Genomic DNA, 7,443 nt, shown 5'->3' with positions numbered 1-7,443 from the left:
TCTACATCATAAGTTCTACTAGGGAAACACAAAAAAATTGGAAAATGTTTGCACATTTTTGCAAAAAATTCAAGCATACCCTATTTCGCCTAATTCGTGTTCAAATTGCATTTTACGTTATTTCGCCATTTTGAAAAAAGAGATTGCAAAATTTTAATTTTTTTTCTTGTCAATGTGTTCTACATCATAAGTTCTACTGGGGAAACACAAAAAAATTGAAATTTGTTTGCACATTTTTGCAAAAAATTCAAGCATACCCTATTTCGCCTAATTCGTGTTCAAATTGCATTTTACGTTATTTCGCCATTTTGAAAAAAGTGATTGCAAAATTTTTTTTTTTTTCTTGTCAATGTGTTCTACATCATAAGTTCTACTGGGGAAACACAAAAAATTGGAATTTGTTTCCACATTTTTGCAAAAATTTCAAGTATACCCTATTTCGCCTAATTCGTGTTCAAATTGCATTTTACGTTATTTCGCCATTTTGAAAAAGTGATTGCAAAAATTATAACTTTTTTTCTTGTCAATGTATTCTACATCATAAGTTCTACTGGGGAAACACAAAAAAATTGGAAATTTGTTTGCACATTTTTGCAAAAAATTCAAGCATAACCTATTTCGCCTAATTCGTGTTCAAATTGCATTTTACGTTATTTCGCCATTTTGAAAAAAGTGATTGCAAAAATTTTAATTTATTTTTCTTGTCAATGTGTTCTACATCATAAGTTCTACTGGGGAAACACAAAAAAATTGAAATTTGTTTGCACATTTTTGCAAAAATTCAAGCATACCCTATTTCGCCTAATTCGTGTTCAAATTGCATTTTACGTTATTTCGTCATTATGAAAAAAGTGATTGCAAAATTTATTTTTTTCTTGTCAATGTGTTCTACATCATAAGTTCTACTGGGGAAACACAAAAAAATTGGAATATGTTTTCACATTTTTGCAAAAAATTCAAGCATTCCCTATTTCGCTTAATTCGTGTTCAAATTGCATTTTACGTTATTTCGCCATTTTGAAAAAAGTGATTGCAAAAATTTTAATTTTTTTTCTTGTCAATGTGTTCTACATCATAAGTTCTACTGGGGAAACAATAAAAAATTGGAATTTGTTTGCACATTTTTGCAACAAATTCAAGCATACCCTATTTCGCCAAATTGCATTTTACGTTATTTCACCATTTTGAAAAAAAAGTGATTGCAAAAATTTTAATTTTTTTCTTGTCAATGTGTTCTACATCATAAGTTCTACTGGGGAAACACAAAAAATTGAAATTTGTTTGCACATTTTCCAAAAATTCAAGCATACCCTATTTCCCTAATTGCATTTTACGTTATTTCACCATTTTGAAAAAAAATGATTGCAAAAATTTTAATTTTTTTTTCTTGTCAATGTGTTCTACATCATAAGTTCTACTGGGGAAACACAAAAAAAATTGGAATTTGTTTGCACTTTTTTGCAAAAAATTCAAGCATACCCTATTTCGCCAAATTGCATTTTACGTTATTTCACCATTTTGAAAAAAAAGTGATTGCAAAAATTTTAATTTTTTTTCTTATCAATGTGTTCTACATCATAAGTTCTACTGGGGAAACACAAAAAAATTGAAAATTGTTTGCACATTTTTGCAAAAAATTCAAGCATACCCTATTTCGCCTAATTCGTGTTCAAATTGCATTTTACGTTATTTCGCCATTTTGAAAAAAGAGATTGCAAAAATTTTAATTTTTTTTCTTGTCAATGTGTTCTACATCATAAGTTCTACTGGGGAAACACAAAAAAATTGGAATTTGTTTGCACATTTTTGCAAAAAATTCAAGCATACGCTATTTCGCCTAATTCGTGTTCAAATTGCATTTTACGTTATTTCGCCATTTTGAAAAAAGTGATTGCAAAATTTTAATTTTTTTTTTTTTTTTCAATGTGTTCTACATCATAAGTTCTACTGGGGAAACACAAAAAAATTGAATTTGTTTTCACATTTTTGCAAAAAATTCAAGCATACCCTATTTCGCCTAATTCGTGTTCAAATTGCATTTTACGTTATTTCGCCATTTTGAAAAAGTGATTGCAAAAATTTTAATTTTTTTCTTGTCAATGTGTTCTACATCATAAGTTCTACTGGGGAAACACAAAAAATTGAATTTGTTTGCACATTTTTGCAAAAAATTCAAGCATACTCTATTTCGCCTAATTCGTGTTCAAATTGCATTTTACGTTATTTCGCCATTTTGAAATAAGTGATTTCAAAAATTTTAATTTTTTTTTTGTCAATGTGTTCTACATCATAAGTTCTACTGGGGAAACACAAAAAATTGAAATTTGTTTGCACATTTTTGCAAAAAATTCAAGCATACCCTATTTCGCCTAATTCGTGTTCAAATTGCATTTTACGTTATTTCGCCATTTTGAAAAAAGTGATTGCAAAAATTTTAATTTTTTTTTCTTGTCAATGTGTTCTACATCATAAGTTCTACTGGGGAAACACAAAAAATTGGAATTTGTTTCCACATTTTTGCAAAAATTTCAAGTATACCCTATTTCGCCTAATTCGTTTTCAAATTGCATTTTACGTTATTTCGCCATTTTGAAATCAGTGATTGCAAAAATTTTATTTTTTTTTCTTGTCAATGTGTTCTACATCATAAGTTCTACTGGGGAAACACAAAAAATTAAAATTTGTTTTCACATTTTTGCAAAAATTCAAGCATACCCTATTTCGCCTAATTCGTGTTCAAATTGCATTTTACGTTATTTCGCCATTTTGAAAAAAGTGATTGCAAAAATTTTATTTTTTTTTTCTTGTCAATGTGTTCTACATCATAAGTTCTACTGGGGAAACACAAAAAAATTGGAATTTGTTTGCACATTTTTACAAAAAATTCAAGCATAATCTATTTCGCCTAATTCGTGTTCAAATTGCATTTTACGTTATTTCGCCATTTTGAAAAAAGTGATTGCAAAATTTTTTTTTTTTTTCTTGTCAATGTGTTCTACATCATAAGTTCTACTGGGGAAACACAAAAAAATTGGAATTTGTTTGCACATTTTTGCAAAAAATTCAAGCATACCCTATTTCGCCAAATTGCATTTTACGTTATTTCACCATTTTGAAAAAAAAGTGATTGCAAAAATTTTAATTTTTTTCTTGTCAATGTGTTCTACATCATAAGTTCTACTGGGGAAACACAAAAAAATTGAAATTTGTTTGCAAATTTTTGCAGAAAATTCAAGCATACCCTATTTCGCCTAATTCGTGTTCAAATTGCATTTTACGTTATTTCGCCATTTTGAAAAAGGATTGCAAAAATTTTAATTTTTTCTTGTCAATGTGTTCTACATCATAAGTTCTACTGGGAAAACACAAAAAAATTGAAATTTGTTTGCACATTTTTGCGAAAAATTCAAGCATACCCTATTTCGTGTTCAAATTGCATTTTACGTTATTTCGCCATTTTGAAAAAAGTGATTGCAAAATTTTAATTTTTTTTCTTGTCAATGTGTTCTACATCATAAGTTCTACTGGGGAAACACAAAAAATTGGAATTTGTTTGCACATTTTTGCAAAAGATTCAAGCATACCCTATTTCGCCTAATTCGTGTTCAAATTGCATTTTACGTTATTTCGCCATTTTGAAAAAAGTGATTGCAAAATTTTAATTTTTTTTCTTGTCAATGTGTTCTACATCATAAGTTCTACTGGGGAAACACACAAAAATTGGAAAATTGTTTGCACATTTTTGCAAAAAATTCAAGCATACCCTATTTCGCCTAATTCGTGTTCAAATTGCATTTTACGTTATTTCGCCATTTTGAAAAAAGTGATTGCAAAAATTTTAATTTTTTTTCTTGTCAATGTGTTCTACATCATAAGTTCTACTGGGGAAACACAAAAAATTGAATTTGCACATTTTTGCAAAAAATTCAAGCATACCCTATTTCGCCTAATTCGTGTTCAAATTGCATTATACGTCATTTCGCCATTTTGAAAAAAGTGATTTGCAAAAATTTCAATTTTTTTTCTTGTTAATATGTTCTACATCATAAGTTCTACTAGGGAAACACAACAAAATTGGAAAAAATGTTTGCACATTTTTGCAAAAAATTCAAGCATACCCTATTTCGCCTAATTCGTGTTCAAATTGCATTTTACGTTATTTCGCCATTTTGAAAAAAGTGATTGCTAAAATTTTAATTTTTTTTTTCTTGTCAATGTGTTCTACATCATAAGTTCTACTGGGGAAACACAAAAAAATTGGAATTTGTTTGCACATTTTTGCAAAAAATTCAAGCATACCCTATTTCGCCAAATTGCATTTTACGTTATTTCACCATTTTGAAAAAAAAAAGTGATTGCAAAAATTTTAATTTTTTTTTCTTGTCAATGTGTTCTACATCATAAGTTCTACTGGGGAAACACAAAAAAATTGGAAAATTGTTTGCACATTTTTGCAAAAAATTCAAGCATACCCTATTTCGCCTAATTCGTGTTCAAATTGCATTTTACGTTATTTCGCCATTTTGAAAAAAGTGATTGCAAAATTTTATTTTTTTCTTGTCAATGTGTTCTACATCATAAGATCTACTTGGGTATCACAAAAAAATTGGAATTTGTTTTCACATTTTTGCAAAAAATTCAAGCATTCCCTATTTCGCTTAATTCGTGTTCAAATTGCATTTTACGTTATTTCGCCATTTTGAAAAAAGTGATTGCAAAATTCTAATTTTTTTCTTGTCAATGTGTTCTACATCATAAGTTCTACTGGGGAAACACAAAAAATTGGAATTTGTCTGCACATTTTGCAAAAATTCAAGCATACCCTATTTCGCCAAATTGCATTTTTTACGTTATTTCACCATTTTGAAAAAAAGTGATTGCAAAATTTTAATTTTTTTTTCTTGTCAATGTGTTCTACATCATAAGTTCTACTGGGGAAACACAAAAAATTGAATTTGTTTGCACATTTTTGCAAAAAATTCAAGCATACCCTATTTCGCCTAATTCGTGTTCAAATTGCATTTTACGTTATTTCGCCATTTTGAAAAAAGTGATTGCAAAAATTTTAATTTTTTCTTGTCAATGTGTTCTACATCATAAGTTCTACTGGGGAAACACAAAAAATTGAATTTGTTTTCACATTTTTGCAAAAAATTCAAGCATACCCTATTTCGCCTAATTCGTGTTCAAATTGCATTTTACGTTATTTCGCCATTTTGAAAAAAGTGATTGCAAAATTTTAATTTTTTTCTTGTCAATGTGTTCTACATCATAAGTTCTACTGGGGAAACACAAAAAATTGAATTTGTTTCCACATTTTTGCAAAAATTTCAAGTATACCCTATTTCGCCTAATTCGTGTTCAAATTGCATTTTACGTTATTTCGCCATTTTGAAAAAGTGATTGCAAAATTTTAATTTTTTTTCTTGTCAATGTGTTCTACATCATAAGTTCTACTGGGGAAACACAAAAAATTGGAATTTGTTTGCACATTTTTGCAAAAAATTCAAGCATACCCTATTTCGCCTAATTCGTGTTCAAATTGCATTTTACGTTATTTCGCCATTTTGAAAAAAGTGATTGCAAAAATTTTAACTTTTTTTCTTGTCAATGTGTTCTACATCATAAGTTCTACTGGGGAAACACAAAATTTGAAATTTGTTTGCATATTTTTGCAAAAAATTCAAACATACCCTATTTCGCCTAATTCGTGTTCAAATTGCATTTTACGTTATTTCGCCATTTTGAAAAAAGTGATTGCAAAATTTTTTTTTTTCTTGTCAATGTGTTCTACATCATAAGTTCTACTGGGGAAACACAAAAAAATTGAAATTTGTTTTCACATTTTTGCAAAAAATTCAAGCATTCCCTATTTCGCTTAATTCGTGTTCAAATTGCATTATTACGTCATTTCGCCATTTTGAAAAAAAATTTTTTGCAAAAATTTCAATTTTTTTTTCTTGTAATGTGTTCTACATCATAAGTTCTACTGAAGAAACACAAAAAAATTGGAATTTGTTTGCACATTTTTGCAACAAATTCAAGCATACCCTATTTCGCCAAATTGCATTTTACGTTATTTCACCATTTTAAAAAAAGTGATTGCAAAAATTTTAATTTTTTTTTCTTGTCAATGTGTTCTACATCATAAGTTCTACTGGGGAAACACAAAAAATTGAAATTTGTTTGCACATTTTTGCAAAAAATTCAAGCATACCCTATTTCGCCTAATTCGTGTTCAAATTGCATCTTACGTTATTTCGCCATTTTGAAAAAAGGATTGCAAAAATTTTAATTTTTTTTCTTGTCAATGTGTTCTACATCATAAGTTCTACTGGGGAAACACAAAAAATTGGAATTTGTTTGCACATTTTTGCAACAAATTCAAGCATACCCTATTTCGCCAAATTGCATTTTACGTTATTTCACCATTTTGAAAAAAATGTGATTGCAAAAATTTAATTTTTTTTCTTGTCAATGTGTTCTACATCATAAGTTCTACTGGGGAAACACAAAAAAATTGGAAATTTGTTTGCACATTTTTGCAAAAAATTCAAGCATACCCTATTTCGCCTAATTCATGTTCAAATTGCATTTTACGTTATTTCGCCATTTTGAAAAAAGGGATTGCAAAAATTTTAATTTTTTTTCTTGTCAATGTGTTCTACATCATAAGTTCTACTGGGGAAACACAAAAAAATTGGAATTTGTTTGCACATTTTTGCAAAAAATTCAAGCATACCCTATTTCGCCTAATTCGTGTTCAAATTGCATTTTACGTTATTTCGCCATTTTGAAAAAATTGATTGCAAAAATTTTAATTTTTTTTCTTGTCAATGTGTTCTACATCACAAGTTCTACTGGGGAAAAACAAAAAAATTGGAATTTGTTTGCACATTTTTGCAAAAAATTCAAGCATACCCTATTTCGCCTAATTCGTGTTCAAATTGCATTTTACGTTATTTCGCCATTTTGAAAAAAGTGATTGCAAAAATTTTAACTTTTTTTCTTGTCAATGTGTTCTACATCATAAGTTCTACTGGGGAAACACACAAAAATTGGAATTTGTTTGCACATTTTTGCAAAAAATTCAAGCATACCCTATTTCGCCAAATTGCATTTTACGTTATTTCACCATTTTGAAAAAAAAGTGATTGCAAAAATTTTAATTTTTTTTCTTTTCAATGTGTTCTACATCATAAGTTCTACTTGGGAAACACAAAAAAATTTGAAAATTTTTGCACGTTTTTGCAAAAAATTCAAGCATACCCTATTTCGCCAAATTGCATTTTACGTTATTTCACCATTTTGAAAAAAAGTGATTGCAAAATTTTAATTTTTTTTCTTGTCAATGTGTTCTACATCATAAGTTCTACTGGGGAAACACAAAAAAAATTGAAATTTGTTTGCACATTTTTGCAAAAAATTCAAGCATACCCTATT

Source organism: Amphiura filiformis, chromosome 12 (genome assembly GCF_039555335.1).
Source record: "Amphiura filiformis chromosome 12, Afil_fr2py, whole genome shotgun sequence".
NCBI classification, from domain to species: Eukaryota; Metazoa; Echinodermata; class Ophiuroidea; order Amphilepidida; family Amphiuridae; genus Amphiura; species Amphiura filiformis.
This window is presented reverse-complemented; position numbering follows the sequence as displayed.